The sequence below is a fragment of the Tachysurus fulvidraco genome, chromosome 8 (assembly GCF_022655615.1).
Source record: "Tachysurus fulvidraco isolate hzauxx_2018 chromosome 8, HZAU_PFXX_2.0, whole genome shotgun sequence".
NCBI classification, from domain to species: Eukaryota; Metazoa; Chordata; class Actinopteri; order Siluriformes; family Bagridae; genus Tachysurus; species Tachysurus fulvidraco.
This window is the reverse complement of record NC_062525.1, coordinates 19,473,188-19,498,917: the sequence shown is the minus strand read 5'-3', so window position 1 is coordinate 19,498,917 and position 25,730 is coordinate 19,473,188. Positions and strand designations below refer to the sequence as shown.

The following is a 25,730-nucleotide window of genomic DNA, read 5'->3' as shown; positions in this document are numbered from 1 at the left end:
TAATAATACCATAACTTTTGGCTTACTATGTAGTCATATAATATATAATATAAAACTCTTCTTGTTTTAAATTCTCACTGAGGGCTAAACCCCCTAAAGATGAAACCCTAGAACCGCCCCTGGTCTTATGCCTACCGAAAATCACTGAAATATTTTACTTATACTTCAAATACTTAAGTACATTAAATATCAGAAAATTACTTTTGATACTTAAGTACAGTAAAAATCAGATACTTAAAACTTTTACTTGAGTAATATTCTAAAAGGTGACTTTCACTTCTACCAAAGTCTTTTTCTAGTGCGATACTTGTACTTTTACTCAAGTATTGCTTTCTAGTACTTTATACAACACTGGATTCTACCAATTAAATTTTTTTCCAGAGAGCAAAACATCTTGACAGTAAAAATCCCCATAAAACCTGTTGAGAGGAAAGACTGAGTAATGTTGGTCTTTATGTAACAGGAAGGTGTGAAGGGCAGATTGACACTAGGAAAATAAATCCAGTGTTATAAAATGGTCCACAGACTTTGAGCAGAGAAAGGAGAAGAGGAGAACAAACCTTTTCCTTCCCTTAGACTCCAGTAGGTCTGACTGATCAGCTCGGTGTGTACAGACTGTTCAGATCCTGCTGAGGATGAGGAGAGGATAAAGCCTTATAGGGTAACAGGCAGTGTTTCAGACAGTGATAGTGAGGGAAGCTGGGACATCTCTGAGGGTCCAGCATTTCAGCGGCCCTCAGCTGGTGTTGTAAAGTGATGGAGCGACATAAAGTGATTGAGAAGAAAGTCAGAGTGAGAACAAGACATCAGAATTAAACAGTTAGAGGAGAAAACAGCCGTCACTTGGGATTCTTAAGTTTGGTTTCTGTGTTTATCCTCAAACCTTTGTGAATTCCTCACACACATTGACACACAGACATGCACAGTCCTGTCCTTACCTGATCTCAGGTTGATGTCTGTGTGGAGTTTCACATGTTCTGCTCCTGTCTGTGTGGGTTTCCTTGGGGTGCTCCAGTTTTCTCCAGGAAAACAAAAACATTCAAGTAAGAGGACTGGCTACACTAAGTGTGTGTACTGTATATGTGCGTGTTTGTGTGTTTAGGTCAGGGCTCTCAAGTTTTGAAGACAGGCGAGCGTGATATCTCCAACTCTCCACACACACACACCCAAAGAAAGAAAAATAAATAAATAAATAATAGGGGGCTTGTGTTTGGTAAGGATCAATGAGCGCAATTTAACCAAATACAAATTAGTGTGTGGTTTTTTTATTGGTTATTGTGTTAAATCTTATCCAGATAGTGCTATTTTATGATTGGCTATTGTGTAGCCTCTTTTTTTTGATTGGCTGATAAGTGTCAGGCTCAACTAAGAACTCCAGGGGAGACGCGCTTGATTCCTGCCCGTTTCCATAGAGACAGCGGTGCAGACAGATACATTTTGGGCGCTGCGGCTTATTAAATATATGATAAATAGTCAAAAAGTTTTTCTGCGTAAGGAATACGATGTGTGGCGGTATAGCGTGAGAAATATGATGTATGGCGGGAAAGCGTGAGAAAAGACCAAAATGCGTGACTGTCACTCTCAATGTGTGACACTTGACAGCCCTGTTAGGTGATCTCTGACTTTGACATGACACTCACCAGATTTGCTCATAAAGGGAAACGCTGCCCTACAACACACAGTGAGTAAACAGAATAAATGTTTCCAACACTTTTTCTGTTGGTGTGAACGGTTTCTTGTTAACTCTTAAATCAATCCCCTCAGAGCTGCAGCAGTGACTCTGCATTAACACACGGCTCTTTACAGATTGCTTCCTGATTGGTTAAATGACATTAAGTAATTAAATCAGTTGTTCATATGGTTTATTATTTTTACACACTCTGATTAGTGAGGAGTGTAAAGCAAAGGTAAAAACACACCAGTGTCCATGTCGTGTATGACATTTCATACAAAACATTGACAGAGAAAAGCAGACAGAAGAGGAATCAGATTTTTTTATGTTGCTTACGTGATTCTGTTTGAGACCTGATTTCCTTCACTAAAAATTCATTAATTTTTCACTCCACAGATGTCAGATTTGGTGGCTTACTATTATCCCATTGAGATCGACAGCTCGAAGTCTGTGGAGGAGAAAATTCCTCACATGGAGGAGTGGTCAGTGATCACGCCATCATTAACACTCAGCTTCAGTCTGCTACATTTTATTTCTTACTCATTCAACAGAATTGTCACAAACCAGCCTTTGAAACTGTGTGTGTGTGTGTGTGTGTGTGTGTGTGTGTGTGTGTGTGTGTGTGTTTGTGTGTGTGTGTGTGTGTGTGTGTGTGTCAGGTGGATGTAAGCTCACTCTTTGTTTATCAAGCAGCGGATTAGGAAAGACGAGCTGGCTCAGGCTGTTAATTTTAACCCACAATGCATCATGTTCCATATAAGAAAGTATGACCATATAACCCCAATTTTATCATCTGTACACTGGCTACCTGTTAAGTTTAGAATTGATTACAAACTGCTGCTACTTATGTACAAGGCTCTTAATGGTTTAGCTCCCATGTATCTAACTAGCCTTCTAATACGTTACAATCCTTCATGCTCTCAGATCACAAAACTCAGGACTTCTGGTAGTTCCCAGAATATCAAAGTCCACTAAAGGTGGTAGAGTATTTTCTTATTTAGCTCCCAAACTTTGGAATAGTCTTCCTGATAGTGTTTGGGGCTCAGACAATTTCCCAGTTCAAAAGCAGATTAAAAACTCACCTCTTTAGTCAGGCGTACACACACACAATACATCCCATAATATTATGCACCAATACTTTAGACTTGCACCTTTTTTATGAACAGCAAATATGTTAATCCCTCTACACTGCTTCTCTCTTTCTACCCATCCCGAGGCATCCAGACATTGTACCAGCTCCGATCGTCTTCCGTGCAATGAAGATTTTGGACCTCCACTGAGATGAGGCCGACTCTATGAAAATCCTGAGACATCAGAGAGTATTACAGGTCATATTCCATCAAGCTGACAGTTTTATTACCTTTTTATTACCCTGACAGCTGCTATGCCAGCTGGTATGACAGCTGTTATGACAGCTGTCATTAGTGAAATTATTAAAGGTCAAAGGTCATACCTTTTGGTGTGGTAGATGTATGTCTTGACTCCAAGTAGTTAAAGAGCCCACTTTACCTCCCACCACCACCCTGTCTTTCATATTGTTATGAATGTTAACACCATCGTGTCTGGTTCCCGTAGACAGGTGATAAGTAATTAAAACAAGGACATATGTTTTTTTAAAAAATGGGGTTTTATGACCCCTCAGAGTCAGCAGTGTTGTAAAACAAGGACATATGTTTTTTAAAAATGGGTTTGTTTTAACCCCCCTCAGAGGAAGCAGTATTGCAAAATAAGGACATATGTTTTGTTGTTGTTTTTTTAAATGGGGGATTTATGACCCCTCAGAGGAAAGTAGTGTTGTTAAACAAGTCCATATGTTTGATTGACTAGATAGAGATAGGTACTTAAAACTCGTGTTTGATCCGGGGGTGTTTTGCGATAGGGTTACCCCTCCCCTCAGATCGGATGGTTTTCAAATCAAGATTATGACACCTCAGTCTGATCTATAAAGTCACACACGCGCATCCTGACCAAACGCGCGTGAGAAGAAAGACGCGCACAAGCGCATCCTGACCAAAGGCGCGTGAGAAAAAAAAAAAAAAAACCTCGAATTTAGTCTTCAAATACCATATCGCCCCCTCCGCGTATAACACGTGTGATTCATTGAACGTTGCTATGGCTGTTTGTCCCGATGCACCAAAGAAAATGCGAAAACATACCGAGTCAAGTTTTGCAGAGATTTTAGAGCGTGAATGTAGTGAGTATTGGGCGATGTCAAACGGATGTACAGCCGGCTTTCACTTTAATGCTGAATCAAACAACATAACGCTTTTCAAGCTGTCTGTGTATTGTTCCTCTAACTCAGTATTCAAGGACACAACGCACCGGATAATATCAGACAACCTTTATTTCTTCTATTCCACTTGTTGTCTAACCTCTTAGACCTCAAGCCCCCTCAGGTGGCCACAACCTGCCACTACATCTCCTCCCTTTAGGTCAAAGCATACTTGTTTCAAACAGAACTTTAAAATAGTGGCATACATTTAACAGTATAGCTACCCCATTATCTAACTCACTTATTATACAACTTTATGAATTACTTCAAATCCTTTATTTAAATTAAAAGTGTAACCAGAGAAACTAACAGAAGACATTTTACCTCACAGTAGCCATTTATGAAGACTTAATCTTACTTCAATACATCAAACATGTATTTCCTAATAAACATTCAACAGAAAATTAGGACTCCTTTTTCTTTTACTCTGTGGTGTTTATGCATGTGTTTCACATTCAAAGGTCTAGTCTCTCAGGAGCCTTAGACAGCCTCCCTGACCTAGTCATTATCTCTTCTCCTGGTGCAGGAGGCACCGGAACTTTCCTAAGGTGTGAACGGTTTGCACCACAGCCGTCTTCCATCCGGGGGTCTCTACCTCATAAGACCATGGTGTAGTTGCAGTATTAAGAACTGTCCCTCTTGTGCTTGTAGGTTTGATCCATACATGCTGTCCCGCTGGAGAGGTGGTAGGGTTTGAGTACGGTGTCTGCAATTGAATGTTGTTCCTGTAGCTGTTTCAGCGCTATATCCTTTTCTCTGAATCTGACAAGATCAGGCCACTGTGGTTGTAACTGTTCTGGTGACACTGGAACCGGTGTTCTGATTTTCCTCCCCATCAGTAGTTCTGCTGGGGAGCTCCCATGCGCCAATGGAGTGGCTCTGTAGGCCAGCAGAGCTTTGTGGAAATCACCCTCTTTTGCTAAAAGGGACTTCACTGTTCTGACAGCCCGTTCCGCCTCCCCATTGCTTCGGGGGTAACATGGACTGCTTGTCACATGGGTAAAGTCATAGTCCTGTGCAAATTGAGCGAATTCATCACAGGAGAACTGAAGACCATTGTCCGTGACCAGCACTTCTGGACATCCGTATCTGGCAAACGCCGCTTTAAATCTGACAATGGTCTGTTTTGCTGATGTGCTGCCCTGTAGGGAGCAAACTTCAATATAGCGAGAGAAATAGTCTATCATGACTAAATAGTTCCCATTCTGCCATTGGAAAAGATCAGCCGCGACTCTCTGCCATGGTCTACTCGGGAGTTCAGTCATGAGGAGAGGCTCAGCTGGTATTTGAGCTTCACTTGCACAAATCTCGCATCGCTCGACCATTTTCTTTACTGCAGATGTGATACCTGGCCACCAGAGACCGATTCTCTGGCCCTAGCTTGACATTTGTTGATACCTTGATGCCCCTGGTGCAATCTCTGCAAGATGTCAGGTCTCATGCATTCAGGGATTATAAGTCTCTCTCCTCTCATGAGTAGTCCTCTTCCTTCGTGCAGGGCTGACCGATTGGGCCAGTAGGGTAGCAGCTGCTCATGCACATCTCGTCTGTGTTTCGGCCAGCCATTTGCAATGTATCGGCTTAGACGTTTGCAGATATCATCTGAAGTTTGTGCACTCTTAATCTGTTCCAGCTTTGTTGGTGTGGCTGGCAAACTGTCTACTACACTGTCCAGATAAGCTTTGCATTCCCTTTCCAAGTCTAGCTTTGTCTCTGAAGCTGTGGCTGGAAGAGGCGCTCTGGACAGGGTGTCAGCCATTATCAGGTTTTTACCTGGGACATGGATGATGTTGAAATTAAATCTGAGCAGCCTGAGTCTGAATCTGATAATTCTTGGCGGGAGGTCATCCAATGCTCTGGACTTCAGAAGTGTTATGAGTGGGTTGTGGTCAGTCCTTATGGTAAAATCTAGTCCACTTAAGTATCCTCGCAAGCGCTCACATGCCCAGGTCACAGCTAAAGCCTCCTTTTCTATTTGAGCATATCTTGATTCAGTTTTGGTCAGACTTCTAAAAATGAAAACAACAGGTCTCCACTCACCATCTGTCTGTTTTTGTGTCAAGACACCCCCTAATCCATGTGAAGAGGCATCAGCTGATACTATGGTTTCGTGATTTGGGCTTGTACTGGGCTAACACCGTCTCTGACCCCAATACCTTTTTTGTTTCAAGAAATGCTTTCTGTTGAGGTGCTCCCCATGTCCAGCTGTTCTCTGTCCTTAACAGGTCACGAATGGGCTTTGTCAGATCAGGCAGGCGTGGCGTAAATTTGCCTACAAAGTTTACCATGCCCATGAAACGGCGAACATCTGCCACATCCTTTGGCTCGGGCATGTCAAGGATCGCCTTTATTTTACCAGGGTCTGCTCTGATGCCTTGATTATTTACGACATGACCCAGAAAGCGGATTTCTGTCAGAGCAAACTGGCATTTCTCGTTCAGTGTGACCCCGGCCTCTCTGAATTTTTGTAACACCTTGTGCAGCCTGTCATCATGCTCTGCCCGGTCTCTTCCTGTAACAAGGACATCATCAGCATGGCATAGGACCCCGTCAACACCATCAACCAGCTGAGAGATCCTCTTCTGGAAATGTTCGGGTGCCGAAGATATACCGTAAGGTAGCCTTTTGAAGTAATAGCGCCCCTCTGGAGTAATGAACGTGGTCAACAGCATTGAGTCTTTGTGGAGTGGCACCTGCCAGAAGCCTGATGTTGCATTGAGCTTTGTAAAAACTCTGGCTCCTTCCAGCTTGGCCAGTGTCTCGTCCACTGCCGGTAGGATATGTCTCTCTCTGACGACACTCTCGTTCAGCCGGGTTAAGTCCACGCAAATACAAATTTTCCCTGACGACTTCACTATCGGAACCATGCCCGCACACCATTCTGTCGGTTCTTCAACACGAGCTATGACTCCCATCTTCTCCATCCTGTCTAGTTCCTCTTTGACTTTGGCCCAGAGAGGAATAGCTACACGTCTCGGCGCAGAGAGGGCATAGGGTGTCGCATTGTCTCTCAGCTTAATTTTGTACTCCCCTTAAGGTTACCCAGCACTTTAAATACATCTGGGTAAGTTGAGCGAAAGTGAGTCTCTGCATCATCAATGCTATTGAGCTGGGGAATCATCTGTAGTCGGCGGATAGCAGGAAGACCCAAGGGTGTGGTCAAGTCTTTCACAATGAACACCTCCTCCTCAATCTTTTTGTCACCTCTCTGAATGATTGCATACACTTGCCCTTTAACATCCAGAAGTTGGTCGGCAGGACCCAGTAGCAGTCTGCGCGACGCTGAGTGTCTGCCATAGCTATCCAGTGTGAATTCTGATTCTGGTATCACAGTCACAGATGCACCCGTGTCCACTTTAAAACACAATGGGCTATCGTTTATGGTAAGTATTTCAGTCCATGTGGATGACTGTGGATAGTCAACAGCCCCAAGATAAGCTGCTCCACCATTCTCTTCAATTGAATCAAGCTTTTGAACTGATCTGCACACAGCCGCAAGTGTCCCTTCTTTTGGCATTTTCTACACTCAACGTCTTTTGCTGGGCATTCAGTCCATGAATGTTTTGGAGTTTTGCCACACTTCCCGCACTGTTTTGACTTAGTTGAGGTAGACCGAGGCTGATAATGGCTTCCACGTTGGAAAGATTTTTTTCTTTGAACCTGTCTCTTACTGTTATGGGAAAGTGCATCTACATGTCCTGGCGAATCAGCTGACCGCAGAACAGCTTGTTGCTTTTTACTTCCTCATGCTGCCTCACTTGAACTATAGCTGTATCTAAATCCAAATTCGGGTTGAGCTGCAGTTTCTCAGACAATTTAGCATCACGTATGCCAACCACAATCCTATCCCGGATCATTTCCTCACGTAAGATGCCATATTTGCAATGTTCAGCTAGCATATGTACAGAGGTCATAAAGTTTTCTGCAGATTCGCCGACATCTTGACATCTTTTAATTAAACTTGGCTCGTTCATAAAATTACATTATGCATGCCTATAAAATGTCCATCAAATGCCTTTTTTACCTCATTCAAAGTCTTTTCTTTCTCCTCTGTCAACTGCAGTGAACTCAGAATATCCTCAGCCTTTTCACCCATCGTATAGATGAGAGAATTCACCTGATATGCTCCGTCCTTTTCTTTCAATCCAGACGCAATCCTGAAGCGTTCAAACCTTTTAATCCATGTGGCCATGATTTTGGCTCGAAATCGAATGGTCCCGGTGGCGTGATAGTAAATATGTGGTACATGCTGCTTGCTTTTGTCTTGCCGCTAGCCTGTTGCTAGTTCTCGCTGACTCGCTCTGTCTTGCTCCAGAGATTATCACTCACACCATTAAACTGCTCCAGGTTCTTAGCTGTGGCACTAGACTCTGTCTGTCATGGGTTAGCTATTTCTGACACCATGTATTGTTCCTCTAACTCGGTATTCAAGGACACAACGCACCAGATAATATCAGACAACCTTTATTTCTTCTATTCCACTTGTTGTCTAACCTCTTAGACCTCAAGCCCCCTCAGGTGGCCACAACCTGCCACTACAGTCTGTACCTGATCACAAACACTGGAGCAAAGCTACCGAGGCCGTAACTTTTGATCGGAGTGAATGGAGCAAATTTCATAAATGGTGTAAGGATTTTGACTACATTGTTCGAGAGGATTTTTCACCAGAGGTCTACGAGCATAAATGGTGGAGCGACTGTTTAACTCAACACCAAATATACTGCATTGAAGCAAGAAATCTTTCAAAGGATGAGCTATCACTGTATGTATCAACAATGATTTTCGGTGACTTCATGTCTGCTTGTAATGACGAGGAGGCGTACTGCTGGGGATCCATTTGCAGCAGAGTTTATTTAAGTACAAACATAGATCGGAGTCAAACAGGCGGGGGTCAGAACCGGCAAAACACAATGATGGGGAGTGTAGTGCGGAAGTGCGCTAGTACTCCGGAGATGCGTCTCTAGGGCGACGCTCCCGCGGTGGTTCGTTGCTCATGACAGAGCCCCCACCCCCCACCCCCCCGGCGGGCGGGGCCCGGCGCGACAACTTCGGGACGCCGGGGTTGGTGGGTTCTCTGGGTGCCGTGGGTGGACCTCGGTGGCGAGCGACGGGTCCACCATGTCCCTCGCCTTCTCCCATGAGCGTTCCTCCGGGCCGAACCCCTCCCAATCGACCAGGTATTCTAAGTGGCCCCCTCAGCGTCTGGAGTCGAGCAGTTCGCGTACCTGATACGCTTCTTCGCCATCGACCATCAGCGGTGGTGGCGCGGGCAGGGCAGTGGGGGATTCCGGATCCTCCCTTGGCTCAACGGCCGGTTTCAGCAGCGAAACTGGAAGGTGGGTGAGATGCGGTAGGAGGTGGTAGTGAGAGGCGGTATGCGACGGGGTTAATGCGTTTGAGGGACTCGGAACGGGCCCACGTACCTGGACTGAGCTTACGGCAGGGTAGGCGGAGCCGGATGCCGCGGGTCGAGAGCCAAACCCACTGGCCGGGTTGGTACTCAGGGTGTTCCCGGCGGTGTCTGTCAGCCTGGGCTTTTTGCGTTCGGACAGCTCTCCGTAGTTTTCGGTGGTCCGCGGCCCACGTTTCTTCACTCTGTCGGAACCAGTCGTTAACAGCTGGTAGATCGGTGGGCGTGTCGGACCAGGGGAATTAGGGAGGTTGGTACCCGAGGGACGCACTGAAAGGGTGTCAGGCCGGTGGTGGTTTAATGAGGGAGTTTTGCGCGTATTCTGCCCACATCAGATACCGGCTCCACTCGTTCTGACTGTGGTGACAGTACGTTCGGAGAAAACGGACGATCTCCTGGTTGAGGCGCTCCGTCTGACCATTAGATTGGGGGTGGTACCCCGAAGTGAGACTGATGTTAATGTCGAGTCGCTTGAAGAAGGCCCTCCAGACCCGTGAGGTGAACTGAGGACCTCGGTCCGAGACGATGTCTTCTGGAATCCATAAAAGCGGAAGACTTGGTTGCATAGCAGCTCCGCGGTCTCGAGGCGGTGGGAAGTTTGGTTAGTGGGATTAACCGGCAGGCTTTCGAGAATCGGTCGATAATGGTCAGAATGGTGGTGTAGTTGTTGGATCGAGGCAGATCTGTGATAAAGTCCAACGCGATGTGGGACCAGGGACGCTGGGGGATAAGCAGAGGTTGCAGCAAGCCCGCAGGTAACTGATGAGAAGCCTTGGAGGCGTGGCATGCCGTGCACCCATGAACATACTTGCGTGTGTCTGCGTTTAGCGAAGGCCACCAGAACTCATTCTGGACCAGGTGGGTTGTTTGCAGTTACGCCAGGGTGGCCGGAGGCCGGACTCGTGTGCAGTAGGGTCAGGAGCGGAGTACGCAGGTGCTCCGGCACGTACGTTTTGCCGGCCGGGCATTAAATCGGAGGTTGCGTTTGGGCGTTGGCGTTGGTGATCTCGGTCATAATGTCCCACTGAACGGGTGCTAGGATGCAAGTCTCGGGTAGGATCGGTTCGGTGGGTTTGTGTTGGATCCGACTCTCGTGCATGCGTGACAGGGCGTCGGCTTTGACGTTCTACTCCCCGGTCGGTACGTCACGGTGGAATTGGAACCGGGTTGAAGAACATAGCCCACCGGGCCTGGCGTGTGTTCATGCATTTGGCAGAACGCAGGTACTCCAGATTACGATGATCCGTGAGGACTGTGAATGGGTGCTTTGCGCCTTCCAGCCAATGCCGCCACTCCTTAAACGCTGCTTATATTGCCAGAGGTTCGCGATCTCCCACGTCGTAGTTCCGTTCTGCTGGGTCAGTTTACGGGAGAAGTAGGGGCGCATGGGACATTTTGTCGGTGGGTCCCTGACGCTGGGAAAGGATGGGGCCGATTCCGTGTTGGAGGCGTCCACCTCGACGGTGAATGGCCGGTTCGGATCGGGTGGGGAGGATCGGGGCTGAGGTGAAACTCTCCTACAGCTGCCTGAATGCCAAGTGCGGCCCTACCGGTGACCAGGTGAGTTGAGCGGGTCCTTGTCTTGTCATCGAGGGTGAGAGGTGCCGTGATGGTGCTGAAGCCACGGAATAAAGCGGCGGTAGAAATTGGCGACCCTAGGAAGCGTTTTGTAGTTCCTTGATCGTCTGTGGCTTGGGCCACCGCAGCACTGCTTGCAACTTAGTGTCATCCATGGCGACCCCCATCTGCCGAGATGATGTACCCCAGGAAGGACGTTGAGTCTGGTGGAACTCGCACTTCTCCGCCTTGGCGTAGAGATGGTGCTGAATGAGACGCTGCAACACTGCCCTCACGTGTCTGATATGTTCCTCTTTGCTTTCCGAGTAGATGAGAATGTCGTCGATGTAGACAATTACCCAGCTGGTCGAGCATGTCCCGGAACAACATCGTTAATGAATGATTGGAAGACCGCTGGGCTGTTCGATAGGCCGAACGGCATGACCAAATATTCGTAGTGGCCTGAATTGGGTCAGAGAAGGCGGGTTTCCACTCGTCCCCCTGTCTGATGCGGTATGGGTTATACGCGCCAGCGGAGGTCGAGCTTGGTGAAATACCGCGCGCGGCGGAGTTGCTCCAGAGCTGACGGCACGAGCGGCAGGGGGTACCGAAACTTCACGGTCATGTCGTTGAGGGCTCTGTAGTCAATGCAGGGTCGGAGCCCCCCGTCTTTTTTCTTAACGAAGAAGAACCCTGATGACGCCGGGGACACGGAAGTGCGAATGAAACCCTTCTTTAGTTCTTCCTGGATATATTCGTTCATGGCCGCAGACTCTGTTTGTGAAAGGGGGAAAACTCTACCCCTGGGTGGTGTAGCTCCTGGCAGTAGGTCGATGGCGCAGTCACAGGCGCGATGTGGGGGCAGCTCTGTGGCCTTGACTTTACTAAACACCTCCGCAAGGTCTAGGTACTCGTCGGGGAGATTGGGGATGTCAGAGGTGATTGGGTGCGGTGCCTGTGGTGTTAAGCTGGCACGGCTCCATTGGGTCCCGGCGGTGTGTGTCACAAGTGCTGCCCCAGCCGGTGATGTGCAGATCGGTCCAGGAGATGGTCGGGTTGTGGAGTCGAAGCCATGGTAGGCCGAGAATGAGGGCGTGTCGGGGGGGAGTGGATGAGGTGGAAGAAGAGACGCTCTTGATGCTGGTTCCCCACCTGCAGGATGAGGTTTTTGGTGCGGTGTGTGATGCGTCCTTCTTTTAATGGTCGTCCGTCTATCGCCTCCACTGCTAAGGGAAACACAGAGGGAATTATTGGAACGTTGTGAGTATGAACAAAATCCCAAGACATGAAGTTCCCAGCTGCACCTGAGTCAACGAGTGCAAGGGCTTCGACACTCTTGCCCGTGAATCTCGAGCCGTACACTGATTTGCGCGCAGTTCGACGATCGGGGTGACGGAGTGTGAACTCACCGGGTTATCCCGTCGTTGCGGTGGTCGGGTTGGGCAGGTTGGCAGTCGGTTGTCCCGGTTCTCCGCAGTAGAGGCAGAGGCGGAGGCGGAAGCGGCGCTCTCGTTCCTCCGGCGTGAGGCGCGTGTAGTCGACCTGCATGGGCTCGGGGTATTCGGTGCGCGCGGGGCTGTGACAGTGCGCGGAGAGGTTCGGGCTCGCCGGGAGCGCATGAGATTATCCAGTTGGATGGAGAGATCCACGAACTCAGATAGGCTCCGCCCCTCATCTCGACAGGCCAGTTCAGCTTGGAGGTCGGGATTTAAACCATTGCGGTAGAGCAGTCGCAGTGGGCGTTCCTCCCAGCCTGCTTCGGCGGCGAGGGTGCGAAACGCTAGGGCATACTCCGCAGCGGTGCGATCGCCCTGTGACACGGCCAGCAGGCGCTCCTCTGCGCTCTCCCCAGAGGCGGAGTGGTCAAAGACCATGCGAAACTGGGTGAGAATGCCGCGAACGAGGGGAAGGCGTTCCTCTCTCCACACCGCGGTGGCCCAATCCAAGGCCTTACCCGTGAGCAGGGGCAGACGAAGGCTATACGGCTGTTTCCTGTAGGTACAGGGTTGGTTGCTGCCGCAACGAACAGCGAGGCACTGCATCAGAAAGCCCCGGCACCCTCCGGGTTCGCCGCTAAACTTCTCCGGAAGGCGAGACGAGGTCCGGTGACAGCAGGAGCGTGATACGGCACGGGCCTGGGGAGCCGCGCTGGGGTTGGGGTAGGTTGGTGCGGCTGGCGGCTCCTTGTAGCCCTTGTAGAGCCGCAGCAAGCTCCTGTGTAAGCTGGAGTGAGGCGTGTCAGCTGCTGTGATGACCGGCGAGCCTGCTGGGCCTGGCCGGTGATCTGAGTGGCGAGCTGAGCGACGGCCTGCTGGATCCTCGATTGGCGAGGTCTCCTGTAATGACGAGGAGGCGTACTGCTGGGGATCCATTTGCAGCAGAGTTTATTAAGTACAAACACAGATCGGAAGTCAACAAGCGGGGGTCAGAACCGGCAAAACACAATAGCAAAGAGAGAGCAGAATCTGAATCGGGGACAGGCAAAAGGTTGGGGCAGGCGGCAAACAGTCAGAAGAGTCAGGAAGAGAGAGCAGAGTAAGCAGCGGAAAAACAGAACACAGAAAACGCTCAGAATGACTGTAGTAACACAAGTCGAGACCTCGCACCGGTATGGAGTAGAAGCGTGGTATTTATGTGAATGGGAATGAGAGACAGGTGGTGGAGTAATCACTCTATTCTATGGGGTTCTCCATTGGCAGAGCATCCAGTTCAATAACTTTTGAAAAGAGGCACACACCACTCCAAAACAAGTTGCTAAATATTTATTTGACCCTAAAGAACATACTACAAGTCTTTAATGTGCTATTATTTACTCTAGATGTTCAATTTCCATCATCACTCTATTCTATGGGGTTCTCCATTGGCAGAGCATCCAGTTCAATAACTTTTGAAAAGAGGCACACACCACTCCAAAACAAGTTGCTAAATATTTATTTGACCCTAAAGAACTTTAATGTGCTATTATTTACTCTAGATGTTCACTTTCCATCATCACTCTATTCTATGGGGTTCTCCATTGGCAGAGCATCCAGTTCAATAACTTTTGAAAAGAGGCACACACCACTCCAAAACAAGTTGCTAAATATTTATTTGACCCTAAAGAACATACTACAAGTCTTTAATGTGCTATTATTTACTCTAGATGTTCAATTTCCATCATCACTCTATTCTATGGGGTTCTCCATTGGCAGAGCATCCAGTTCAATAACTTTTGAAAAGAGGCACACACCACTCCAAAACAAGTTGCTAAATATTTATTTGACCCTAAAGAACATACTACAAGTCTTTAATGTGCTATTATTTACTCTAGATGTTCAATTTCCATCATCACTCTATTCTATGGGGTTCTCCATTGGCAGAGCATCCAGTTCAATAACTTTTGAAAAGAGGCACACACCACTCCAAAACAAGTTGCTAAATATTTATTTGACCCTAAAGAACATACTACAAGTCTTTAATGTGCTATTATTTACTCTAGATGTTCAATTTCCATCATCACTCTATTCTATGGGGTTCTCCATTGGCAGAGCATCCAGTTCAATAACTTTTGAAAAGAGGCACACACCACTCCAAAACAAGTTGCTAAATATTTATTTGACCCTAAAGAACATACTACAAGTCTTTAATGTGCTATTATTTACTCTAGATGTTCAATTTCCATCATCACTCTATTCTATGGGGTTCTCCATTGGCAGAGCATCCAGTTCAATAACTTTTGAAAAGAGGCACACACCACTCCAAAACAAGTTGCTAAATATTTATTTGACCCTAAAGAACATACTACAAGTCTTTAATGTGCTATTATTTACTCTAGATGTTCAATTTCCATCATCACTCTATTCTATGGGGTTCTCCATTGGCAGAGCATCCAGTTCAATAACTTTTGAAAAGAGGCACACACCACTCCAAAACAAGTTGCTAAATATTTATTTGACCCTAAAGAACATACTACAAGTCTTTAATGTGCTATTATTTACTCTAGATGTTCAATTTCCATCATCACTCTATTCTATGGGGTTCTCCATTGGCAGAGCATCCAGTTCAATAACTTTTGAAAAGAGGCACACACCACTCCAAAACAAGTTGCTAAATATTTATTTGACCCTAAAGAACATACTACAAGTCTTTAATGTGCTATTATTTACTCTAGATGTTCACTTTCCATCATCACTCTATTCTATGGGGTTCTCCATTGGCAGAGCATCCAGTTCAATAACTTTTGAAAAGAGGCACACACCACTCCAAAACAAGTTGCTAAATATTTATTTGACCCTAAAGAACATACTACAAGTCTTTAATGTGCTATTATTTACTCTAGATGTTCAATTTCCATCATCACTCTATTCTATGGGGTTCTCCATTGGCAGAGCATCCAGTTCAATAACTTTTGAAAAGAGGCACACACCACTCCAAAACAAGTTGCTAAATATTTATTTGACCCTAAAGAACATACTACAAGTCTTTAATGTGCTATTATTTACTCTAGATGTTCAATTTCCATCATCACTCTATTCTATGGGGTTCTCCATTGGCAGAGCATCCAGTTCAATAACTTTTGAAAAGAGGCACACACCACTCCAAAACAAGTTGCTAAATATTTATTTGACCCTAAAGAACATACTACAAGTCTTTAATGTGCTATTATTTACTCTAGATGTTCAATTTCCATCATCACTCTATTCTATGGGGTTCTCCATTGGCAGAGCATCCAGTTCAATAACTTTTGAAAAGAGGCACACACCACTCCAAAACAAGTTGCTAAATATTTATTTGACCCTAAAGAACATACTACAAGTCTTTAATGTGCTATTATTTACTCTAGATGTTCAATTTCCATCATCACTCTATTCTATGGGGTTCTCCATTGGCAGAGCATCCAGTTCAATAACTTTTGAAAAGAGGCACACACCACTCCAAAACAAGTTGCTAAATATTTATTTGACCCTAAAGAACATACTACAAGTCTTTAATGTGCTATTATTTACTCTAGATGTTCACTTTCCATCATCACTCTATTCTATGGGGTTCTCCATTGGCAGAGCATCCAGTTCAATAACTTTTGAAAAGAGGCACACACCACTCCAAAACAAGTTGCTAAATATTTATTTGACCCTAAAGAACATACTACAAGTCTTTAATGTGCTATTATTTACTCTAGATGTTCAATTTCCATCATCACTCTATTCTATGGGGTTCTCCATTGGCAGAGCATCCAGTTCAATAACTTTTGAAAAGAGGCACACACCACTCCAAAACAAGTTGCTAAATATTTATTTGACCCTAAAGAACATACTACAAGTCTTTAATGTGCTATTATTTACTCTAGATGTTCAATTTCCATCATCACTCTATTCTATGGGGTTCTCCATTGGCAGAGCATCCAGTTCAATAACTTTTGAAAAGAGGCACACACCACTCCAAAACAAGTTGCTAAATATTTATTTGACCCTAAAGAACATACTACAAGTCTTTAATGTGCTATTATTTACTCTAGATGTTCAATTTCCATCATCACTCTATTCTATGGGGTTCTCCATTGGCAGAGCATCCAGTTCAATAACTTTTGAAAAGAGGCACACACCACTCCAAAACAAGTTGCTAAATATTTATTTGACCCTAAAGAACATACTACAAGTCTTTAATGTGCTATTATTTACTCTAGATGTTCAATTTCCATCATCACTCTATTCTATGGGGTTCTCCATTGGCAGAGCATCCAGTTCAATAACTTTTGAAAAGAGGCACACACCACTCCAAAACAAGTTGCTAAATATTTATTTGACCCTAAAGAACATACTACAAGTCTTTAATGTGCTATTATTTACTCTAGATGTTCAATTTCCATCATCACTCTATTCTATGGGGTTCTCCATTGGCAGAGCATCCAGTTCAATAACTTTTGAAAAGAGGCACACACCACTCCAAAACAAGTTGCTAAATATTTATTTGACCCTAAAGAACATACTACAAGTCTTTAATGTGCTATTATTTACTCTAGATGTTCAATTTCCATCATCACTCTATTCTATGGGGTTCTCCATTGGCAGAGCATCCAGTTCAATAACTTTTGAAAAGAGGCACACACCACTCCAAAACAAGTTGCTAAATATTTATTTGACCCTAAAGAACATACTACAAGTCTTTAATGTGCTATTATTTACTCTAGATGTTCAATTTCCATCATCACTCTATTCTATGGGGTTCTCCATTGGCAGAGCATCCAGTTCAATAACTTTTGAAAAGAGGCACACACCACTCCAAAACAAGTTGCTAAATATTTATTTGACCCTAAAGAACATACTACAAGTCTTTAATGTGCTATTATTTACTCTAGATGTTCAATTTCCATCATCACTCTATTCTATGGGGTTCTCCATTGGCAGAGCATCCAGTTCAATAACTTTTGAAAAGAGGCACACACCACTCCAAAACAAGTTGCTAAATATTTATTTGACCCTAAAGAACATACTACAAGTCTTTAATGTGCTATTATTTACTCTAGATGTTCAATTTCCATCATCACTCTATTCTATGGGGTTCTCCATTGGCAGAGCATCCAGTTCAATAACTTTTGAAAAGAGGCACACACCACTCCAAAACAAGTTGCTAAATATTTATTTGACCCTAAAGAACATACTACAAGTCTTTAATGTGCTATTATTTACTCTAGATGTTCAATTTCCATCATCACTCTATTCTATGGGGTTCTCCATTGGCAGAGCATCCAGTTCAATAACTTTTGAAAAGAGGCACACACCACTCCAAAACAAGTTGCTAAATATTTATTTGACCCTAAAGAACATACTACAAGTCTTTAATGTGCTATTATTTACTCTAGATGTTCAATTTCCATCATCACTCTATTCTATGGGGTTCTCCATTGGCAGAGCATCCAGTTCAATAACTTTTGAAAAGAGGCACACACCACTCCAAAACAAGTTGCTAAATATTTATTTGACCCTAAAGAACATACTACAAGTCTTTAATGTGCTATTATTTACTCTAGATGTTCAATTTCCATCATCACTCTATTCTATGGGGTTCTCCATTGGCAGAGCATCCAGTTCAATAACTTTTGAAAAGAGGCACACACCACTCCAAAACAAGTTGCTAAATATTTATTTGACCCTAAAGAACATACTACAAGTCTTTAATGTGCTATTATTTACTCTAGATGTTCACTTTCCATCATCACTCTATTCTATGGGGTTCTCCATTGGCAGAGCATCCAGTTCAATAACTTTTGAAAAGAGGCACACACCACTCCAAAACAAGTTGCTAAATATTTATTTGACCCTAAAGAACATACTACAAGTCTTTAATGTGCTATTATTTACTCTAGATGTTCAATTTCCATCATCACTCTATTCTATGGGGTTCTCCATTGGCAGAGCATCCAGTTCAATAACTTTTGAAAAGAGGCACACACCACTCCAAAACAAGTTGCTAAATATTTATTTGACCCTAAAGAACATACTACAAGTCTTTAATGTGCTATTATTTACTCTAGATGTTCAATTTCCATCATCACTCTATTCTATGGGGTTCTCCATTGGCAGAGCATCCAGTTCAATAACTTTTGAAAAGAGGCACACACCACTCCAAAACAAGTTGCTAAATATTTATTTGACCCTAAAGAACATACTACAAGTCTTTAATGTGCTATTATTTACTCTAGATGTTCAATTTCCATCATCACTCTATTCTATGGGGTTCTCCATTGGCAGAGCATCCAGTTCAATAACTTTTGAAAAGAGGCACACACCACTCCAAAACAAGTTGCTAAATATTTATTTGACCCTAAAGAACATACTACAAGTCTTTAATGTGCTATTATTTACTCTAGATGTTCAATTTCCATCATCACTCTATTCTATGGGGTTCTCCATTGGCAGAGCATCCAGTTCAATAACTTTTGAAAAGAGGCACACACCACTCCAAAACAAGTTGCTAAATATTTATTTGACCCTAAAGAACATACTACAAGTCTTTAATGTGCTATTATTTACTCTAGATGTTCAATTTCCATCATCACTCTATTCTATGGGGTTCTCCATTGGCAGAGCATCCAGTTCAATAACTTTTGAAAAGAGGCACACACCACTCCAAAACAAGTTGCTAAATATTTATTTGACCCTAAAGAACATACTACAAGTCTTTAATGTGCTATTATTTACTCTAGATGTTCAATTTCCATCATCACTCTATTCTATGGGGTTCTCCATTGGCAGAGCATCCAGTTCAATAACTTTTGAAAAGAGGCACACACCACTCCAAAACAAGTTGCTAAATATTTATTTGACCCTAAAGAACATACTACAAGTCTTTAATGTGCTATTATTTACTCTAGATGTTCAATTTCCATCATCACTCTATTCTATGGGGTTCTCCATTGGCAGAGCATCCAGTTCAATAACTTTTGAAAAGAGGCACACACCACTCCAAAACAAGTTGCTAAATATTTATTTGACCCTAAAGAACATACTACAAGTCTTTAATGTGCTATTATTTACTCTAGATGTTCACTTTCCATCATCACTCTATTCTATGGGGTTCTCCATTGGCAGAGCATCCAGTTCAATAACTTTTGAAAAGAGGCACACACCACTCCAAAACAAGTTGCTAAATATTTATTTGACCCTAAAGAACATACTACAAGTCTTTAATGTGCTATTATTTACTCTAGATGTTCAATTTCCATCATCACTCTATTCTATGGGGTTCTCCATTGGCAGAGCATCCAGTTCAATAACTTTTGAAAAGAGGCACACACCACTCCAAAACAAGTTGCTAAATATTTATTTGACCCTAAAGAACATACTACAAGTCTTTAATGTGCTATTATTTACTCTAGATGTTCAATTTCCATCATCACTCTATTCTATGGGGTTCTCCATTGGCAGAGCATCCAGTTCAATAACTTTTGAAAAGAGGCACACACCACTCCAAAACAAGTTGCTAAATATTTATTTGACCCTAAAGAACATACTACAAGTCTTTAATGTGCTATTATTTACTCTAGATGTTCAATTTCCATCATCACTCTATTCTATGGGGTTCTCCATTGGCAGAGCATCCAGTTCAATAACTTTTGAAAAGAGGCACACACCACTCCAAAACAAGTTGCTAAATATTTATTTGACCCTAAAGAACATACTACAAGTCTTTAATGTGCTATTATTTACTCTAGATGTTCAATTTCCATCATCACTCTATTCTATGGGGTTCTCCATTGGCAGAGCATCCAGTTCAATAACTTTTGAAAAGAGGCACACACCACTCCAAAACAAGTTGCTAAATATTTATTTGACCCTAAAGAACATACTACAAGTCTTTAATGTGCTATTATTTACTCTAGATGTTCAATTTCCATCATCACTCTATTCTATGGGGTTCTCCATTGGCAGAGCATCCAGTTCAATAACTTTTGAAAAGAGGCACACACCACTCCAAAACAAGTTGCTAAATATTTATTTGACCCTAAAGAACATACTACAAGTCTTTAATGTGCTATTATTTACTCTAGATGTTCAATTTCCATCATCACTCTATTCTATGGGGTTCTCCATTGGCAGAGCATCCAGTTCAATAACTTTTGAAAAGAGGCACACACCACTCCAAAACAAGTTGCTAAATATTTATTTGACCCTAAAGAACATACTACAAGTCTTTAATGTGCTATTATTTACTCTAGATGTTCAATTTCCATCATCACTCTATTCTATGGGGTTCTCCATTGGCAGAGCATCCAGTTCAATAACTTTTGAAAAGAGGCACACACCACTCCAAAACAAGTTGCTAAATATTTATTTGACCCTAAAGAACATACTACAAGTCTTTAATGTGCTATTATTTACTCTAGATGTTCAATTTCCATCATCACTCTATTCTATGGGGTTCTCCATTGGCAGAGCATCCAGTTCAATAACTTTTGAAAAGAGGCACACACCACTCCAAAACAAGTTGCTAAATATTTATTTGACCCTAAAGAACATACTACAAGTCTTTAATGTGCTATTATTTACTCTAGATGTTCACTTTCCATCATCACTCTATTCTATGGGGTTCTCCATTGGCAGAGCATCCAGTTCAATAACTTTTGAAAAGAGGCACACACCACTCCAAAACAAGTTGCTAAATATTTATTTGACCCTAAAGAACATACTACAAGTCTTTAATGTGCTATTATTTACTCTAGATGTTCAATTTCCATCTTCACTCTATTCTATGGGGTTCTCCATTGGCAGAGCATCCAGTTCAATAACTTTTGAAAAGAGGCACACACCACTCCAAAACAAGTTGCTAAATATTTATTTGACCCTAAAGAACATACTACAAGTCTTTAATGTGCTATTATTTACTCTAGATGTTCAATTTCCATCATCACTCTATTCTATGGGGTTCTCCATTGGCAGAGCATCCAGTTCAATAACTTTTGAAAAGAGGCACACACCACTCCAAAACAAGTTGCTAAATATTTATTTGACCCTAAAGAACATACTACAAGTCTTTAATGTGCTATTATTTACTGTAGATGTTCACTTTCCATCATCACTCTATTCTATGGGGTTCTCCATTGGCAGAGCATCCAGTTCAATAACTTTTGAAAAGAGGCACACACCACTCCAAAACAAGTTGCTAAATATTTATTTGACCCTAAAGAACATACTACAAGTCTTTAATGTGCTATTATTTACTCTAGATGTTCAATTTCCATCATCACTCTATTCTATGGGGTTCTCCATTGGCAGAGCATCCAGTTCAATAACTTTTGAAAAGAGGCACACACCACTCCAAAACAAGTTGCTAAATATTTATTTGACCCTAAAGAACATACTACAAGTCTTTAATGTGCTATTATTTACTCTAGATGTTCAATTTCCATCATCACTCTATTCTATGGGGTTCTCCATTGGCAGAGCATCCAGTTCAATAACTTTTGAAAAGAGGCACACACCACTCCAAAACAAGTTGCTAAATATTTATTTGACCCTAAAGAACATACTACAAGTCTTTAATGTGCTATTATTTACTCTAGATGTTCAATTTCCATCATCACTCTATTCTATGGGGTTCTCCATTGGCAGAGCATCCAGTTCAATAACTTTTGAAAAGAGGCACACACCACTCCAAACAAGTTGCTAAATATTTATTTGACCCTAAAGAACATACTACAAGTCTTTAATGTGCTATTATTTACTCTAGATGTTCAATTTCCATCATCACTCTATTCTATGGGGTTCTCCATTGGCAGAGCATCCAGTTCAATAACTTTTGAAAAGAGGCACACACCACTCCAAACAAGTTGCTAAATATTTATTTGACCCTAAAGAACATACTACAAGTCTTTAATGTGCTATTATTTACTCTAGATGTTCACTTTCCATCATCACTCTATTCTATGGGGTTCTCCATTGGCAGAGCATCCAGTTCAATAACTTTTGAAAAGAGGCACACACCACTCCAAAACAAGTTGCTAAATATTTATTTGACCCTAAAGAACATACTACAAGTCTTTAATGTGCTATTATTTACTCTAGATGTTCAATTTCCATCATCACTCTATTCTATGGGGTTCTCCATTGGCAGAGCATCCAGTTCAATAACTTTTGAAAAGAGGCACACACCACTCCAAAACAAGTTGCTAAATATTTATTTGACCCTAAAGAACATACTACAAGTCTTTAATGTGCTATTATTTACTCTAGATGTTCAATTTCCATCATCACTCTATTCTATGGGGTTCTCCATTGGCAGAGCATCCAGTTCAATAACTTTTGAAAAGAGGCACACACCACTCCAAAACAAGTTGCTAAATATTTATTTGACCCTAAAGAACATACTACAAGTCTTTAATGTGCTATTATTTACTCTAGATGTTCAATTTCCATCATCACTCTATTCTATGGGGTTCTCCATTGGCAGAGCATCCAGTTCAATAACTTTTGAAAAGAGGCACACACCACTCCAAAACAAGTTGCTAAATATTTATTTGACCCTAAAGAACATACTACAAGTCTTTAATGTGCTATTATTTACTCTAGATGTTCAATTTCCATCATCACTCTATTCTATGGGGTTCTCCATTGGCAGAGCATCCAGTTCAATAACTTTTGAAAAGAGGCACACACCACTCCAAAACAAGTTGCTAAATATTTATTTGACCCTAAAGAACATACTACAAGTCTTTAATGTGCTATTATTTACTGTAGATGTTCACTTTCCATCATCACTCTATTCTATGGGGTTCTCCAGTGGCAGAGCATCCAGTTCAATAACTTTTGAAAAGAGGCACACACCACTACAAAACAAGTTGCTAAATATTTATTTGACCCTAAAGAACATACTACAAGTCTTTAATGTGCTATTATTTACTCTAGATGTTCACTTTCCATCATCACTCTATTCTATGGGGTTCTCCATTGGCAGAGCATCCAGTTCAATAACTTTTGAAAAGAGGCACACACCACTCCAAAACAAGTTGCTAAATATTTATTTGACCCTAAAGAACATACTACAAGTCTTTAATGTGCTATTATTTACTCTAGATGTTCAATTTCCATCATCACTCTATTCTATGGGGTTCTCCATTGGCAGAGCATCCAGTTCAATAACTTTTGAAAAGAGGCACACACCACTCCAAAACAAGTTGCTAAATATTTATTTGACCCTAAAGAACATACTACAAGTCTTTAATGTGCTATTATTTACTCTAGATGTTCAATTTCCATCATCACTCTATTCTATGGGGTTCTCCATTGGCAGAGCATCCAGTTCAATAACTTTTGAAAAGAGGCACACACCACTCCAAAACAAGTTGCTAAATATTTATTTGACCCTAAAGAACATACTACAAGTCTTTAATGTGCTATTATTTACTCTAGATGTTCAATTTCCATCATCACTCTATTCTATGGGGTTCTCCATTGGCAGAGCATCCAGTTCAATAACTTTTGAAAAGAGGCACACACCACTCCAAAACAAGTTGCTAAATATTTATTTGACCCTAAAGAACATACTACAAGTCTTTAATGTGCTATTATTTACTCTAGATGTTCAATTTCCATCATCACTCTATTCTATGGGGTTCTCCATTGGCAGAGCATCCAGTTCAATAACTTTTGAAAAGAGGCAAAAACCACTCCAAAACAAGTTGCTAAATATTTATTTGACCCTAAAGAACATACTACAAGTCTTTAATGTGCTATTATTTACTGTAGAGGTTCACTTTCCATCATCACTCTATTCTATGGGGTTCTCCAGTGGCAGAGCATCCAGTTCAATAACTTTTGAAAAGAGGCACACACCACTACAAAACAAGTTGCTAAATATTTATTTGACCCTAAAGAACATACTACAAGTCTTTAATGTGCTATTATTTACTCTAGATGTTCACTTTCCATCATCACTCTATTCTATGGGGTTCTCCATTGGCAGAGCATCCAGTTCAATAACTTTTGAAAAGAGGCACACACCACTCCAGAACAAGTTGCTAAATATTTATTTGACCCTAAAGAACATACTACAAGTCTTTAATGTGCTATTATTTACTCTAGATGTTATGTGCTATTATTTACTCTAGATGTTCACTTTCCATCATCACTCTATTCTATGGGGTTCTCCATTGGCAGAGCATCCAGTTCAATAACTTTTGAAAAGAGGCACACACCACTCCAAAACAAGTTGCTAAATATTTATTTGACCCTAAAGAACATACTACAAGTCTTTAATGTGCTATTATTTACTGTAGATGTTCACTTTCCATCATCACTCTATTCTATGGGGTTCTCCATTGGCAGAGCATCCAGTTCAATAACTTTTGAAAAGAGGCACACACCACTCCCAAACAAGTTGCTAAATATTTATTTGACCCTAAAGAACATACTACAAGTCTTTAATGTGCTATTATTTACTCTAGATGTTCAATTTCCATCATCACTCTATTCTATGGGGTTCTCCATTGGCAGAGCATCCAGTTCAATAACTTTTGAAAAGAGGCACACACCACTCCAAAACAAGTTGCTAAATATTTATTTGACCCTAAAGAACATACTACAAGTCTTTAATGTGCTATAATTTACTCTAGATGTTCAATTTCCATCATCACTCTATTCTATGGGGTTCTCCATTGGCAGAGCATCCAGTTCAATAACTTTTGAAAAGAGGCACAAACCACTCCAAAACAAGTTGCTAAATATTTATTTGACCCTAAAGAACATACTACAAGTCTTTAATGTGCTATTATTTACTGTAGAGGTTCACTTTCCATCATCACTCTATTCTATGGGGTTCTCCAGTGGCAGAGCATCCAGTTCAATAACTTTTGAAAAGAGGCACACACCACTACAAAACAAGTTGCTAAATATTTATTTGACCCTAAAGAACATACTACAAGTCTTTAATGTGCTATTATTTACTCTAGATGTTCACTTTCCATCATCACTCTATTCTATGGGGTTCTCCATTGGCAGAGCATCCAGTTCAATAACTTTTGAAAAGAGGCACACAACACTCCAGAACAAGTTGCTAAATATTTATTTGACCCTAAAGAACATACTACAAGTCTTTAATGTGCTATTATTTACTCTAGATGTTATGTGCTATTATTTACTCTAGATGTTCACTTTCCATCATCACTCTATTCTATGGGGTTCTCCATTGGCAGAGCATCCAGTTCAATAACTTTTGAAAAGAGGCACACACCACTCCAAAACAAGTTGCTAAATATTTATTTGACCCTAAAGAACATACTACAAGTCTTTAATGTGCTATTATTTACTCTAGATGTTCAATTTCCATCATCACTCTATTCTATGGGG

The 25,730-nt window shown here is 42.2% G+C and overlaps 1 pseudogene; it reads left to right on the top strand.

Annotated features, from left to right (window-relative positions):
- The first annotated feature begins 1,417 nt into the window (after window positions 1-1,417).
- Window positions 1,418-25,730, top strand: part of LOC125145344 — an 84,788-nt pseudogene continuing 60,475 nt past the window's right edge.